General features: G+C 44.1%; 1 protein-coding gene across 1 annotated transcript in view; it reads left to right on the top strand.

Annotated features, from left to right (window-relative positions):
- PRR11 (proline rich 11) overlaps positions 1 to 17,705 on the top strand; it is an 868,944-nt gene that overhangs the window by 715,358 nt on the left and 135,881 nt on the right. The gene's annotated exons all lie outside the window — the stretch shown is intronic.

Here is a 17,705-nt window from a genome sequence, read left to right as displayed (position 1 = left end):
GATGTCGAAGTTGGTTCTGGCGGGACTTTTGCCCCCGGGTCCAGCTTCGGCCTTCGGTACTCCCGTAGCTCCTTCTCAGTCCTTGGTGGTAGCCACTCCTGCCCCCCTTCCCCCTGCCGGGACTCAAACTCCCACTAAGACGCCGGAGGAAAGGGAGGCCAGGAGGGTGAAGCACCACAAGCGGCGGTCTGAGGCCTCCACTTCGGCCCCCCCCCCCAGCTAAGCGGGCTTCTCCCTCCACGGCTTCCAGGTCCCCTCCTCCTCAGATCCGATACCCTTGCTTTTCCCCAGGACCTGAGGAGGAGGAGACCCGATCTCCGTCAAGGTCATCGAGGCAGCATTCCCGGCCCGCCTCGGTGGCCTCGTCGAGATCTACTTATAGTCTTTCTGATGCAGACTTGGACCGGATGATGAGAAGGTTCATCCAGGCCTAGCTGCAGATGGGAGTGCTCTTGCCTCCCCCCCCCTCCTTCGGGGGGGAGCTCGACACCTTTTTTTGCCCCGATAGCTCCTTCGCCGACCTGCTTCCTGGGTTCGGAGCGCTCGGAGCCGGGCAGCGTTGGAGCCGGGGGTGGGTCGGCGCCGACAGTACTGGGTACTTCGGATCCGACCCTACCCTCGAGTTTGTTGGGTCCTTCGTTGGATCCGACCTCTCGGATTCGTGGGCCGAGCTTCGGATCCGAGGGATTCATTGTGCCTTCGGCTCCGTCCAGGTCAGATCACACGGGTCCTTCAGATCCGGTGGCCTTGGCGCCAGTTCCGATCCCTTCATCAGATCCGAGTGGGAGCCGGATTTCGAATCCCAGGGAGAGAGGCTCCCCCTCAGCCTTCGATGTAGTGGAGAGGGCTCTGTTGAGAGCATCTGGAACCCCGGTCCTTGCATCGGCTCCACCCTGCACTCCCTCTCTGCTGGGTCAAGCTTCCATCACCTGGCCACAGGGACAGCCTGCTTCGATGTCCCAGGTTGTTCCACTGGAATAAGATATTGCTCGTGAGACCTCCTCGGACAGTCCCCCGAGGAAGTGCCTCGCAAGCATAAGTGTAAGAGGAGACACGTGGATTCCCCCGAGTCCTTAACAGAGGAACGAAACACAAACCAGGTCCAACAAACCAGAACTCCAGACCGTGAGAAATCACTAAAAATAAAAACTGTAGTCCAAATAGTAAGGGCTAAAAAGAAAAAACATTTATTTTAAGCGCTTTTCGTCTACTATAAAAACGAGACTTCTTCAGAAAACACTATTCAAGTCAAAAAGACTGCCATTTAAATGTTCAGCTGTTACCAATTAGTCACATATTTAAAGGCATAGTAAAATAAAACCAAGAAAGTATATACTAATTGGTCATATAAACTAAAATTAACTTGAAAAGTTAAAGCCACAAACAAAACAAGAAAGTGAGTTCAACAAACCACAGAAGCCAAAGTGGAATCCAAAAGTAGCTTTACTGCAAACTTGTTAGCGCTTTCGTGTAGTAGTATCCAAACACTTCTCCAGACAAGTTTTAACATTTACAACCACAGTATAAATATACATCTCCATTAACACATTTATTCAATTAATTAGAATAAAACAATTAAATCAATTTTTCAATTACTTGTTTCCTGCCCTAGTTAAAAACAGTACCATATTCAAAATACAATTTTAAAAACAAGTATTATACTACATTTTATTGAATTAAAAACCTAAGTCAATGCAAATTGATTGAATATTAAAATGTGTACTTTAATTACTAGAAGTCATGTTTACATTTTCTAACCACTGCAAGTCCAACCCCTTATGATTACTTTGTTATTTGATATTTGTGTAAATATATAGATAAATAAATAAATAAATAAATAAATGTTATCCCAACCTACATATACCAGTTGTAAACAGTTGTTACTTATTAAAAAAATTTTTGATTGCTTACTAAAAGTGTGTTATCTTATAAGGGCTTTTTGCTTTAATAAACATTTAATTGAACATGTTTCGTTAATCCCAGGGTGGATGTATGCATTTGTTTTTAGTTGCCATAGCAACTCACATTCTTCTAACTTTAAATGCCATGGTCCACCCCTGGGGTTTGTTCTTATTTTCTGCACAACATTAAACAAAAAGCTATGATTAATGTTTTCTGAAATATGTTTTGCAAGTGCATTGGACATGGTTCCCCTAGAAATCGCATACGTGTGTTCATAAATATGTTGTTTTAAGTATCTTTCGGTTTTTCCGAAATAGAACGCAGGACAGGCTGTACATGTGGCAAGGTATACCACTCCTTGGCTAAGACAATTACATTTCTCATTAATATAATATTTTACACCTCTAATGGAAAATGTTGATCCAGTTTTAATATATTTACAGTAACTACAATGGCCACACCTGAACATACCTTTGTTGACTTTGTATGTTCTAGGGGGAACTTCAAACATTGTTTTCAAGGATGGAGCCTTTCTGAAGATCACTATGGGTTTCTGTCCTATACTGACATTATGGTTTAAGCCTTGTTTTAACAATTCCCAATTGTTGTTTAGAATGCGTCTAAATTCTACACTTAGCTCGTTGAACTGTGTGGAAAAACTAATATTAAAGTTTTTTTGTTCTTCTTGAATGTTTATGGTAGTGTCATCAGCAGCAATCTCTACTATGCTACCTGATGGACTGTGACTATCATCTGTCTTTAGAATGGGTCCTAGTAGACCAATAAATCTCTTTCTTGTTACTTCTCGAATAACTGAGTTTACTAATCTTCGGGGGTACCCTCTATTCAAAAACATAGTAGCCAAAAAATTGCATTCTTCTACAAAAGAACTTTCTTCTGAGCACATCCTGGATGCACGTACTACCTGGCTCTTAACAACCCCTTTCTTTTGGAAGAAGGGGTGAGAGCTTGTAAAATGTAAGAATGAGTTATTGTAGTGAGGTTTTCTATAAATGGAAGTAGTATATTTCATCTTTTCCATATCTTTTTTTATGTTAATGTCTAAAAAATTAATTGATGATATATCGAAATGATAGTAAATTGTAAAAATGAAACAAAAGAGTTCATTTCATCAATTAGTCTAATGGCGTTGTTTTTATTTGTTTTTAAAACCATTAATATGTCGTCTTGGTATTGTGTGTACCAGACGACTGAGTCTTTAAATGTTTTTTGTGGAAATAAATAAGTGTGTTCCCAAAACGCCATGACTAAATTGGCAAAAGACCCCCCACAAGGGGAGCCCATTGCCACACCTGTTAGCTGGAGGTACAACTCGTTTTTAAACATGAAAAAATTGTTTTTCAAGACCAATTCTAATAAACTTATAATCAGATCGATGTCTTCACCTGGCAAATGCTTATTTAATAGAAAGTCTCTAACCCATTCTGCGCCCACACAAATATCAAATAACAAAGTAATCATAATGGATTGGACTTGCAGTGGTTAGAAAATGTAAACATGACTTCTAGTAATTAAAGTACACATTTTAATATTCAATCAATTTGCATTGACTTAGGTTTTTAATTCAATAAAATGTAGTATAATACTTGTTTTTAAAATTGTATTTTGAATATGGTACTGTTTTTAACTAGGGCAGGAAACAAGTAATTGAAAAATTGATTTAATTGTTTTATTCTAATTAATTGAATAAATGTGTTAATGGAGATGTATATTTATACTGTAGTTGTAAATGTTAAAACTTGTCTGAAGAAGTGTTTGGATACTACTACACGAAAGCGCTAACAAGTTTGCAGTAAAGCTACTTTTGGATATACTAATTGGTAACAGCTGAACATTTAAATGGCGGTCTTTTTGACTTGAATACTGTTTTCTGAAGAAGTCTCATTTTTATAGTAGACGAAAAGCGCTTAAAATAAATGTTTTTTCTTTTTAGCCCTTACTGTTTGGACTACAGTTTTTATTTTTAGTGATTTCTCACGGTCTGGAGTTCTGGTTTGTTGGACCTGGTTTGTGTTTCATTTCTTAGCTTGTTTGCCGTTTTTCGTACTTCTCCTTAACAGAGGACATGGACTTGGATGAAGGGGAAGGCTCCCCAAGGTCACCCCCCGAGGATGTCTCCTTTGGAGACATCATGGAAATGCTCAGGATCGGGGGGGGGGGGTTTGCCCCAAGGCTTCCTCCGATGAGTCCGTGTTCCTGGAGGCATTCAAAGCAGGCCCGTCTACCTCTTGGGTGTCCCCTTCGGCCGACCCCCTGGTGGACCTTATCACCACCAGGGTGTGGAAGGAGCCAGACACTGTGGAGCCAGTCCCCAAACGCCCGGATAGAATTTTGAGTCTCCCTGCAGACTGGTCCCATTGGAGCAAGGGTCCCCCCGTAGATGCCATGTTGATGGCGGCAGCCACGAAGAGGGAATGGGCTCAGGAGAGCCCCTCGGTCCATCCACCGAGCAAGGAGTCCCGCTCGATAGATTGCCTCGGGAAGCGGGTATTTAGTTCAGTGACCTTCTCAGTAAGGTCCCTGAACTACATGGCACATGTCATCAGAATGCAGCGAGATCTTATCAAAGAATATGCTGCTTCCCTCCCAGAGTCCATGTCGGCGGAGGACAAGCAGTTGTACTCCACTCGTTTGGCCACTCTAAGATCTGTTTCAAATACCTCTATGCGGCTTTTGTCCCACGCCACAGAGGGAGCCGCTAGAGCCAGCGGAGCGGGTCTAGTCATGAGACGTCAGGCCTGGCTCCGACATTGTGACTTTGCGGAGCCCTTTAAGGCGTCCTTTGCGAATGCCCCCTTTGATGGTTCTGCCTTGTTTGGCAAGACCGTTCGCGAGACACTTGTCCAGACCGAAAAGGACGGGAAGACGTTGTCTGCCGTCGGAGTCTGCTTTTCTGCTCCCCAGAGGTCCTTCTCCAAGAACCAAAAGGGACAGAAGAAGCTGTGGTTCCGGAAATCGCAACATTCCAATCCTGCTCCGGACAACCAGTCCTTCCGTGGCAGAGGAGGACAGGGAGGACGCCGCCCTAGAGGCAGAGGAGCCCCGAGAAATTTTGGGTCCAGAGAAACCTTCTCTGATCGGCCCACGCAGCAGCGCTTAGGGGTTGCCCGACTGCTCCACTCTGGAGGCAGTCTGGGGGTGCTTCTCGAAGCACCTGGCGGCTTGGGAGTCCATTACGTCAGATCGCTGGGTGCTTCGTATCATATCCAGAGGTTACAAAATCCCACTGCACCATGTCCCCAGACTCAAAAACCTCCCTGATGTACCACCCGATCAGAGGGAGACGGCAGCTGCAGAAATTCAACAGCTGCTAGAAAAAAGAGCCATCCAGCCCATTCCCCCAAATCAGCTCGGATTAGGGTTTTACTCCAGGTTCTTTCTGGTGCCGATTCTCGACCTTTCACTCTTGAACCTGTCAATAACCAAAGAAAAATTCTGGATGGTCACCCTTCAATCCATTCTCCCCCTCTTGCAGGAGAGCGACTGGATGTGCTCAGTAGACCTCAAGGATGCGTACTACCACATTTTAATGGTCAGACGATCCAGGAGGTTTCTCCGCTTCTGGCTGGGAGCCAGTCACTATCAGTTCAGGGTCCTTCCCTTTGGTCTCACCACAGCCCCAGGGTGTTTACCAATGTGTTAGCAGTGATAGCGGCCCACCTGAGACTCCAGGGAATGCAGGTCTTCCCGTACCTGGACGACTGGCTCCTGTCCGCCCCAACAAGGCATCTACTCTGCGCAGGCAGAAATCACATTCTCCGGCTAGCTCCCCATCTAGGCATTACGATCAACCTGGACAAATCCTCCCTTGCTCCAACACTAGTGATAGATTTCATAGGAGCCAAACTAGATACGAGAAGTCTGCGAGCGTTCCTCACTTCGGAGCGACTTCAAAACCTGATACTTCATGTGCGGGCCATCCTCCAATTAAAAGCCCCACTGGCGGAATTGGTCCTGAGGGCGCTAGGCTCCATGGCAGCAGCAATAACTCTTCTTCCATATGCTTGTCTGAATCTGAGGGTGCTACAGTGGACCTTTTTATTCCAATGGTCCTTTCAGTTTCTCCCCCTCAGCCATCCTATCTCACTCAGCAGGGCTTCCAGGAGGGCCCTCTTATGGTGGCTCCAGTCCCCGGACCTTCATACGGGACGACCCTTCTGCATGCCGCCTCCCCTCACCACGGTGACCACAGACGCCTCTCGCCTCGGGTGGGGGGGGCATTGCTCAGGCAGAACGGTCCAAGGCACGTGGAACGACACAGAGTCCTCCTTGCATATCAACGTTCTGGAGATGAGGGCGGTGCTGTTGGCGTTGCAAGCACTTCAGAACCTTCTCCCCGTAGGAACTATTGCGATACAGACAGACAACATGTCATTTGTCTGGTACATCAACAAACAGGGGGGAACCAGGTCCTACCCTCTCTGTCGAGAGGCCATGAGGGTGTGGGAATGGGCGATCTCCACCAACCACTTCCTTATCGCAACGCACATTCCGGGACGGTCCAACATTCTGGTGGACAAGCTCAACCGCACTATTCTTTCCCCTTACGAGTGGTCTCTCAATTCCCAGGTAGCGAAGCGGATATTTGCCGAATGGGGGCAACCCTGCTGCGATCTTTTTGCCAGTCCCTCAAACACGAAATGCTCCAGCTTCTTTGCTCTGATTCCCCCCCCTCGGGGAAACCCCGAGAGATGCTCTAGTGCATGCTTGGCCTCCCGGTCTACTTTATGCCTATCCTCCTCTACCCCTGATGCTGAAACTGATACAGAAAGCCTCTCGGTTGGGGAGCAGAATGATCCTCATTGCCCCATTCTGGCCTCGTCAAACTTGGTTCCATTACCTGTGGTCTCATCTGATGAATCCTCCCTGGATTCTGGATCCCATTCCAGATCTAATATCCCATCCCTTAGGCCTACCGACCCCGAATCTGGACAACCTGAAGCTGACAGCTTGGCTGCTCCAGTTCCACTCTTAGTCAGGACTCCCGTCATCTCTTCACCAGTTAAAGCCATCTTGGTGGCAGCACATAAACCTTCCACTAGAAAAGTCTATTGTAGTAATTGGAAGCGTTTTTCCATCTGGGTGAAACACCATAACGTAGATCCCTTCACGGCTTTGTTGCCGTCCGTCTTGGATTTCCTCACCGGACTTTTTCAATGCGGAGTTAGCTGTTCTACGGTCAAGGTTCAATTGGCAGCCATTTCTCATTACCATGTGGGACACGAGTCAGGTCCCTTGATGACTGCGAAATTATGTTAAACCTTCCTCAAGGGTACCTTCCTGCTCAGGCCTCCTGTCAAGGAAGCTGTACCCCCTTGGGATCTATCATTAGTCCTTCAAGCCTTGACTGCCCCTCCCTTTGAACCAGCTGCCTCGGCCGAACTTAAATATCTTTCCTGGAAAACGGCGTTCCTTGTCGCCATCACTTCAGCGAAAAGAGTTTCCGAACTTCAGGCCCTTTGTGCGAAACCTCCCTACTTGATTTTTCATCAGGATAGAGTGTACCTCAGGACCAATCCCTCCTTTCTTCCTAGGGTGGCCTCAGAAACCAATATCAATCAGTCCATTAACCTGCCAGTTTTCTTCCCTAAGTACCAGAATAAAGGAGAATACAAGCTGCATTCCTTAGACGTGCACAGACAACTGCGCTTCTACATTCATAGGACTGCTGGTCACAGACAATCCGATCAGTTGTTCATTTCCTTTGCCAAATTCAATCTGGGTAAAGCTATTTCTAAGGTCATCTTATCACAATGGATTTCACAGTGTATTCTTCTGGCCTATGAAACTTCGGGGAGGCCCGCACCTCAGGGAGTACGGGCGCATTTGACACGCTCCATATCTACTTCTGCTGCCTTTAGATCTAGAGTATCTGTGGATGATATTTGCTCTGCAGCCACTTGGGCCTCATCTCATACCTTTATCAACCATTATAAGCTGGACGTTATTTCTAGAGGGAGAGCATCCTTTGGCTCCGCAGTGCTCCGGAACATCCTTCCATGATGGCCGCCCAAGATTCAGGTAGCTGGGGACTCTGTCCCAAAGGTTGCTGACAAATGAAGTCCCTACTTCAGATTAAGAAGTTATGTACTCACCATAACGTTCCATCTGAGTAGGTGACTTCATTTGTCTGCAACCATCCCCCCCTCCTTCCCCCTGGCCTTCAGAAATCTATTCTTGAATGTCCTTTCTTGGTCCCTTTCGGGACACTTTTGGTCTGAGATTTGGTATAAGGGCAAACTTGATCTGAGGTCAATCAGGGTTGGCAGGGGATTATGGGTAAGGGGAGGAGCTAGGAGCTCAGATCCATAAGCTGTAAAATAAGTTGCCGGCTCAGATCCGAAGTCGGATCCAAGACCCAAAGGTTGCAGACAAATGAAGCCACCTACTCAGATGGAACGTTATGGTGAGTACATAACTTCTTTTTATACATCAGACTTTAAGAAAAAATATCAGACTTTTAGGTACGAGTGTGTATAAACAAGCTTTGGGTATTTGCCATAGAGAGCTGACAGCATCTGTATTGCATGCTTGTAGATCTGAAAGGAGTATGTGACAGTAAAACGTATTAACTGAAACTGTTGTCTTTGTATATTTATTGTACTCTGTACGATATAGTAATAAGACTAGTTGATTACAGTAAATAGTTAAATGACCTGTGGTATGCATGCATGTAAATGCAAGTAACAGCAAGAATCCAACAGAAGGCACTATATAATTTTTCAGTGGTGAGCCACACTTGATGGGCCAAATGCTTTCTTATTGTGACAACTACAGCTTCTTTTTTATTTTATTCAGTTAGAACGTTCAGTTTCAGTGCAAACATTTGCCTTCTTCTTCTGTACAGTATCTAGTAGCAGAACAGTGCATCTCTGCAGATTCCTCAGGTCCTGCACATTCACACAACTGAATCTGCCAGCTGTGTTTGACCACCATTTGGGAGAGTCAATGAGCGACTTTCCACACTTTCTCGAGGGAAGACTTGATCACCTTCCACACAGAAACTGGTAATTCTCTTTTTGTTTCTCATTCTACAGCATGGATGCCATTAGACAGAAAAGTATTAAATGTAAAACTACCTTCCAGGTAGACAGTAATGACAGTCAGCACATGTATGATCAGGATTTAAAAACTGGTATAAACAGAACTGTAGCACATGCAGTACTTTATTAGGTAATGTTGCTGTTAATGCTTTGTATAAATGGATTTTTACCTATGACTGATACATGTCTAATGTCAAAACTTATAAGTACAGACCAGTGTTTTGTGACAGTGATGCTAAATCTATTTGTCTAGTGTGCCACCGAAAGGTTGTTACACAGATTACATCCAGGGATAAGTCCCCTGACATACAGCCCTTATCTTCTCCTCTGTATCCTGATCCAAATACACTTCTGGGTTCTCCTGTATGTACTGTTGAAACCCTTTAAAAAAATATTACTGATTTCAAAGATAAGCTCTTACAAGACCTAGACATTGATTTGGTAACACCTTTTGTTACTCACTTTTCAGACTGGAGTTCAGCTTTATCACCAGACTCTAAACAAAAGTTAAACGAGCAGTTTAAAAACTTTCAAACTTGTTTTGTCATTTTAATGGACAATTTCAGGCCAATAAAGCCAAACCCCACTAGCTGTGGATATGCATATTTCGGCTTTATGACCTCATCAGCACAGCACAAGCAGAGTGTTTGACTAAGCATTAGAAACACAGGGCTGTTATACCCAGCTGATGTCCATTATCATTAGGGTCACTGCAAAAATATCCCAAACAGCAAACTAAAACAATGAATGAGAAGGTCACTGAAAAACCAATCGGTAAAAATAAAATGAAAACTCCAGCAAAGCTAGAACTTCCAATGAGACGAAACAAGTTATGGGCATTCAGAATCACCAATTAGCTGAAGCACCTGATGTTCATAAGGATCATTTGCATATATCCCATGTGCCTCTGATACAAGAGGTTTGGGAGGTCACTCATTGGAAGTTCTAGCTTTGCTGGAGTTTTCATTTTGTTTTTACTGATTGATGTTTCTGTTTTTTAGAAACAACGTACAAGACTGAATGCCAAGCATTGTGCAAAGTTTGTTGAAAGTACTCCCAAAAAGGTTGATAGGACAAACAAGTTTTAATAAACATGAAAAACGTGATTGTTATTGTAAGTATTGTGCTCAGTGGACTCCTTTTGGTAGAATGCCAATTAGAGGGAGTTAAGGTTGTTTATTGCAACATTTCACAAATAACATAAATTGGGAAAATGCTACACAAAATAGAATACAGGACAATTTTAGTTGTAAAATGCAAACAAAGTGCATCTTTGGAAGCATAACATTTAACAATAATATAACAGCATGGTTAGCTGAACAAGGTCAGGCATACATAAAAGTAGAGAAAGAATCAACGACTGACATAAACATTTTAATAAACAGCTCTATCTCTGTTAGATGCTGTACATTACCTCAAAAATGTAACAGTTCTGACAAGGAAAGACAGCATGCAAAAATGTCAGTGTGTAGACAATAACACAAAAATAAGAATAAACTTAACGTGAAAAGGGGGTATGATTTCTACCAATACTCTGCTTATTTGTATAAACGACACAGTAATACAAAGAAAAGGACCATGAGTTAAAATACTTACCATTTTGGGTAACAGGCCAGTACTTCATACAGATCAAATGGTAAAAATACCATCCACTTGTACTATGATAGGACAACAATACCAAAAAACAATATTGTACTTCAATATTACATTTCCAAGTTTTAAAGATACCAAATGCAGATTTAAAAGAGCTTCGTATAAAAACTAGTAAAACAAGATATCTCACAAATTGTATATTTACAAGCAACGGAAGTCATTACAAGTATCTTTAATAGACAAATTACAATTTAGTACTAATGTATCTAAATTTGTAAATTGAAGAACATATTGTGTAAATAGAAAATATTGCCTTCAAATTTCAAAATGTTTGTTAAAGTGGCACCACAGTTTGTATGTGTGGTTTCAAATAACTCAGTGATGTTCTTCATGTTTCACTGTTGCAGTCATCACACTTGGGTTATCTGCCTGCAGGTGGCCCTCAGTCGGCCCTAATACCAGAGATTTAGTATTTCTGTGTCAGATGCTGTCACTCCAGGACTGACGTCAGGTCGTCAGGGGTATAAAAACAGGCAGCCGATGCCATTACATCAGTCTTTCTTGCCGAGGAGCCCGAAGCAGAAGCTGTACGCACTAGTGCCGGTCGGCCGCTACCTGAGTTTTCGTTTATGACTTGAATAAGCCTGAAGTCTTCTAAAGCTAAGTACCCCATCGGGGGATCCTTTTTTCTTGCTCTAACCGATGTCAGTAAAAGTTAACAATTGTCTTGCCTGTGGAAAGCAAATACCACACTGAGATTTCCATTCTTACTGTGTCACCTGTTTAGGCCCAGACCACAAGGTACCTCGCTGTCGGTTTTGTGCCTTGTTCAACACCCGAACTATTCCTCATCGGCCCTTATTGTCACTAAATACTTTTGTTCTCGATCTCAGTATTCTGAAATGGCTTCAGTAAGCCATCCGACTACCGATATTCCGAAAAAACGTAAGGATAAAGACAGAGATAAACCGTACAGGTCCAAAGCTGCTGACGATGCTTCCGTTAAGCTGTTCATCAGTTCGCCGGTACTCATTGAGGAGCTTTCGCAGCCCCTGATGCCCACTTCAGTGGATTCGCAGGCCTCTACCGAGACCCGTTTGGAGTCAGGTATGCAGCGAGACTCTTCTTCGACTATGGAACCTGAGGATGTCTCTACCTTGAATGGGTCCGGAGCCGCTGAGCAGGCACCGGCTTCTGAGGAAGTTCTTCGCACTACCGATGTTCGACACAAACTGACGACTTCTTTCGCATCTTCAGTTCTGTCTAAAACTACTGAGTTTCTTAGGCCAAGAGTACGCGCTACACCTAGAAAAACGATGACCAAAGCGCATGCACCTGCTCCCTTGCCACAACATCAAATGCTTAAAATGGCAGAAGACCTTATTGTGCTGATTAGGTGAAGTCAGCCTTCCCCTACTGAGAGAAAAAGAGACCTATCCCCAGCAGCTTCAACAGACCAAGACTCTGATGTAGCTGATTATGAAGACATGCCCTTATCTGCTTCTGAGGATTCAGATGGCGAGGAATCTAGTCCCTCTGCCTCTCCTCCAGAGGACTTTTCCTTTGGTGGAACCTTACATACTTTAAGAGAGCATTTCCAGTGGGAATGCCAAGGCTATCCTCAGTCCAAAAAGAGACTCAGAGAATTTCTAGACTTGCTACAACATAGGCCTTTAACAATACCCCCAGTCCTGGAAGTTGTGGATGATGTCTTTATGGAATCCAGTTTTACTCATGATACTTTACCCCCTGCTCCTAGGAAACCAGACGGGTACCACAGAGTACCTGACTGTCACAAATTCCTTTTCAAGAATCCTACTGCTGATCCAGAGATCCTTTCCCAGGGGCCTAAAGGTATCAAAGCAACTACAGCCAAGAATCCCACCCTTTCGGACAGGGATTCCAGAGATTTGGACAGATGGGGTAACAAAGTATATACCTCTGTAACTCTCACCATTAGGGCTTTGAATTGTCAGTTTCACATGTTGAAGTACCAACAACATATTATGGAATTTACTAAGCAAAAGATAGCAGCCTTTACAGACTGTGCAGAAAATAAAGAATTGCAAGAGCTTATGCATTCTGCAAGCCAAGTCAGCAAGCACACATTGCATTGTGGTTTTGATGCCCTAGAAGCATCTTGCAGGGCAGCAGTCACTGGTTCTGTAGTGAGAAGGCATGCTTGGCTTAAGGAGCAGACCTTGCCAGACCATGTCAAATCAAAGTTATTAGACGCTCCTTTGAACAGGGACAATCTGTTTGGCACCAAATCAGAAAAGGTTCTTGAAAAGATGGAAGAAAAAGCTAAATCTATGCAGACAGTCAAATAATTCTTACAAGTATAGCCTCCTAGATTCAGTAGGCATTGCCCCTCGAAACATTGGTCCTTTCCAGCCCCCTCAAGGCCATCTCAGACTAGACTCAGGATAAACAGCCCCCCCCCCCCAGAATACAGTCTCAGGGTACGCAGAGATCTAAGCAATGGAGTGCCTCCACCTCCAAAGCAGGGAGTGCTAAGCCACCCCCTTACGGAAATAATTCACAATGACTTCTCTACTCCACTCCCCACCTCAGCCCAACTGTTTGTGCCCCTAGGAGGAAATTTTGCCCTTCATGCAAAAACTTGATGTCCATCACCAAAGATCGATGGGTCCTCAACATTGTATCCCAGGGGTACAAATTTTACTTCCACTCTCTGCCATCCCCAAAAGGGTTCCCAGACCTTCCTCCGAACCAGTGGGCAGAGGCACAAAACCAAGTTCTTTCTCTGCTCTCTATCATGGCAATTCAACCTGTTCCTTTGGAACAGATAGGTCAAGGATTCTATTCCAAACTTTTCCTGGTACCCAGAAAAGAAGGCTCTTGGCACCCAACCCTAGATCTTTCAATTCTCAACACCTTCCTGGTGGTACCAAAATTCAAAATGCTCACCCTACAGCAGCTTCTACCTCTGCTAGCCAAAGATGTCTGGTTAGTCACCCTAGACTTAAAAGAAGCCTACCTGCACATCCCTATAAGGGAGTCATGCAGGAAATATCTACGTTTCAGGGCCGGATCTATGCATTATCCGTTCTCTGCATTTCCCTTTGGCCTATCCACTGCTCCAACAGTATTCACAAAATGCCTAGTTCCAGCCATTGTTTACTGCAAGCAGAGAAATATCTAAATTTACCCATACTTGGACGACTGCCTGATTCAGGCGGACCGTCAGGAAATGCTGTTGCAGCACCTGACACTTGTAAAAAACCTTCTCACATCATTGGGGTACACCATCAAAGAAAAGAAATCAAAACTAGTCCCCAGTCAAAAGATTGTATTCCTGGGAGCAAGCTTGGACACAGCATCCCAGATGGCATTCCTCACTTCAGAAAAACAAGCCTATCTGACAGACTATTTTACTCAAATGGCCACCAGAACCCAGCTATCGGCAAGGAAAATCCTGCAGGCCCTAGGGTTCATGGCCTCATGCATCCTACTAATTCCATATGCCAGACTGCATATGAGGAAACTTCAGTGGTACTTAAAAAGTCTTTGGTGCCAACATTCTCAGGACCTGGAAACTATATTCCTATCATACCCGGTCAAAGGGCAGAGTTTCTTTGGTGGGCAGCAGCATGCAACCACAACAAGGGACTGCCCTTAAATCAACCCCACGCCACCCAGACCCTAACCACAGACGCATCAGACTATGCCTGGGGAGCACACATGGACGGCAAGTTCAGTCTGGGCCACTGGAGCCCAAGTCAAATTTATCTGCACATCAAACAAAAAGAGATGCTAGCTGTGCAGCATGCTCTAACAGCTTTCAGATCCCTACTCTCACCAGGACACCTGCTAATAAAAACAGACAACACCACAGTTATGTGGTACATCAACAAACAGGGGAGAACCCACTCTTACCCACTCTGCAGGCTAGCCATGGCCCTGTGGAACATGGCCTTGGACATGCAAGTCCATCTGCAAGCTCAGTTCCTGCCAGGCAAACAAAACTCACTGGAAGATGACTTAAGAAGAAATCTCCTATACCCACATGAGTGGCAGTTAGAGCCCAGCACCTTCAACCTTCTGATTAAGAAATAGGGGACCCCAGAGGTGGATTTCTTTGCCTCCCCCTGCAGCCACCAGCTCAGCAAATTCTGCACCAGGAATCCTCACAGCAGGGTGTGGAAAGTGGATGCTCTATCTTTTCAGTGGGTAAATCTCTCAATCTATGCCTTTCTCCCTCTGCCCCTTCTCTCAAGAGTATTACTCAAGATAAGACAGGACAGATCAAGGACAATTCTGATTGCCCCGGACTGGCCATGCCAGCACTGGTACCCACTCCTGCACAGCCTGTTACTGGTGTTACCCTGGCACCTACACCAGAACCCGACCCTGCTCTCTCAGCGGGGGGACAGATTTTGCATCCGCAACTGCAAACCCTAAATCTTGCAGCCTGGCTTATTCCTAGAATTCTTCTCTGGTAAGCCTAAGCAAGCAGGTGCTGGACATCATTCTTGAAGCCAGAAGACCCAGTACAAGAAAATCCTATGCTAATAAGTGGAAAAGGTACTGCTCCTGGATTCAATCTAAAGGAGAGGACACAACTCTGCCCTCCCTGCCTCTAACCCTGGATTACTTAGAAGATCTACTCCACAAAGGCCTGTCCTTCTCCTCCATTAAGATACACGCCTCTGCCATTTCGGCTCATTACAGCACTGAGCCACCTCTCTTCTCGCACCCTCTTATCAAACAGTTCCTGAGAGGGCAAACAACTTCAGGCCGCCAAGGAGAGCACCCACCCCTGCTTGGGACCTTAACTGTACTGGAAAAGCCCACGCTCCTCCCGTTTGAACCTGCAGCGTCAGCAGAGTTAAAATTCTTCTGTTGGAAAACAGCCTTGCTTCTGATCATCACTTCAGCTAGAAGAGTGTCTGAGCTACAAGCACTTATGGCTGTGGAACCCTTCATTATTTTTAATGCTGACATGGTTTTCCTCGGGACTAACCCTTCCTTTATGCCTAAAGTAGTGTCCAGTGTGGCTCTCAATCACTTGCCAACCTTCTTCCCTAATCATCAAAATATAGGGGAAAGGATCCTGCACTCCTTGGAAGTGCACAGACAGCTCAGATTCTACCTTGATAGGACTAAGCCCTTCAGGAAATCTGACCAGTTACTAGTCAGCTTTGCAACAAGGGCAGAGGGCAAGGCCATTTCAAAACAATTTCCAAATGGATAGCACACTGCATCCATTTCTGCTACAAGCACCATGGGAAACCAACCCTTCAGGGGGTCAGAATACATTCCACTAGTGCAACCTCTACCTCTACAGCATTTCTCAGGGGAGCCCCTACCAGGGACATCCTGGAAGCTGCTACCTGGAGTTCTGTACACACCTTCACCAAGCATTACCACCTGCCTATCTTTTCCAAATCCAGGGCAGGTTTTGCTACTGCAGTCCTACAAGGCATACTGGGCAGATTTAAACCTTCTTGACTGCCTCCACCCTTCTTCAGCTTTGGGAATCTACCCAAATGTGATGGCTGCAACAGTGAAACAAGAAGAACATAGTACAGTTGTGTACACTTAACATAAATGTAGATGTTCGAGTGTATTCACTGTTGCAGTCCTGGTTTCTCTCCCTCCAGCCCCCTGTTTCTCTCTCTCTCTCTCTCTCTCTCTCTCTCTCTCTCTCACTCCTCTCTATGGTTATTACTCTCCCCTTTCAGGGGTGTTGGTATTGTTATTTTCTTTTTGCTGGTGCTGTTTTCCCCACCATAACTTAGCTCCCTATTTGGGGGGGGCGCCTGACATTTGGGGAAGGCGTCAGCTGCCTGTATTTATACCCCTTACGACCTGACGTCAGTCCTGGAGTGACAGCATCCGACGCAGAAATACTAAGTCTCTGGTATTCGAGCCGACTGAGGGCTACCTGCAGGCAGATAACCCAAGTGTGATGACTGCAACAGTGAATACACTCGAACATCTACATTTATAGTAAGTGTACACAACTGTACTTTAATAGTAAAAGACAAAAACAGAAGCTGACACTGTCCATAATTAGTGGGACATATTCAAAGGATGGTCATCATGTGGGACCAAATTGCTAAATTGGTTAATACATCCTGTGTTGGTAGTTTTGGTGGTCATAATAATAATGACAGCTTGGAATTGTTTTATATGCTACAGGTTACAAAGAATTGCAATAGTTCAACAAATTATGATTGTAAATAGGAGCAAAGTGGTAAATACTGTAAATAATAATGCTAATGAAACAAATGCAGTCTTTTCTTTAACTAAATTTTAGTCCATTCCTCAAAAAAAAAAAATAAGGGGGACCTGAAAGAATAATAGTAACTGTTGCTAGCATGATTATTAGCTTGAATAAAAAGCTGCAACAATGATATGAAATATAAAGGGTTAATTTAGAAATAGTATAAAATGCTGAAAAATAAGAAGTAGTAAGTGTGCTGGCATAGCTTAGATATTGGCATCCATGTAAAGGAGTATGTTATTGAGAAACAAAGTCTGTAAAAGCTGTGCAGATGGCAGCTGGAAGGACATCAATGTAGTAAAGAGATGTAATAGCAAGTTTCAGCTAGTGCTGGAACACCACATTTCAGATAATGCAAGACTGAGTTTCCATGGATCATCAAACTACAAAGAACCAAGGACAAGGGAACAAAGGAAAACTATTATACAAAGAAAGAACTGTTATACATCAGACTTTGAGAAAAAATATCAGACTTTTAGGTATAAGTATGGCTGTGTATAAACATGCTTTGGGTATTTGCCATAGAGAGCTGACAGCATCTGTATTGCATGCTTGTAGATCTGAAATGAGAATGTGACAGTAAAGTGTATTAACTGAAACGGTTGTTTTCGTGTATTTATTGTACTCGGTACAATACAGTAATAAGACTAGCTGATTATGATAAATAGTTAAACTGTGGTATGCATGCATACAAATGCAAGTAACAGCAAGAAACCAACAGAAGACGTCATATAATTTTATATATATATATATATATATATGTGTGTGTGTGTGTGTGTGTGTTGGTAAAAAAAAAAAAAAAAACATTATTATGTACCATATAAGTAACACACCACTCCAGTTTATCCCTGCAGCTGTGTTGATATTTTTTATTATTTGATCATCATGTCTCC

Source organism: Protopterus annectens, chromosome 13.part0, assembly GCF_019279795.1.
Source record: "Protopterus annectens isolate FY-2018-M chromosome 13.part0, PAN1.0, whole genome shotgun sequence".
Classification (NCBI taxonomy): Eukaryota; Metazoa; Chordata; order Ceratodontiformes; family Protopteridae; genus Protopterus; species Protopterus annectens.
Note: the sequence above shows the minus strand (reverse complement) of the source record. Positions and strands in the feature narration are given on the sequence as shown.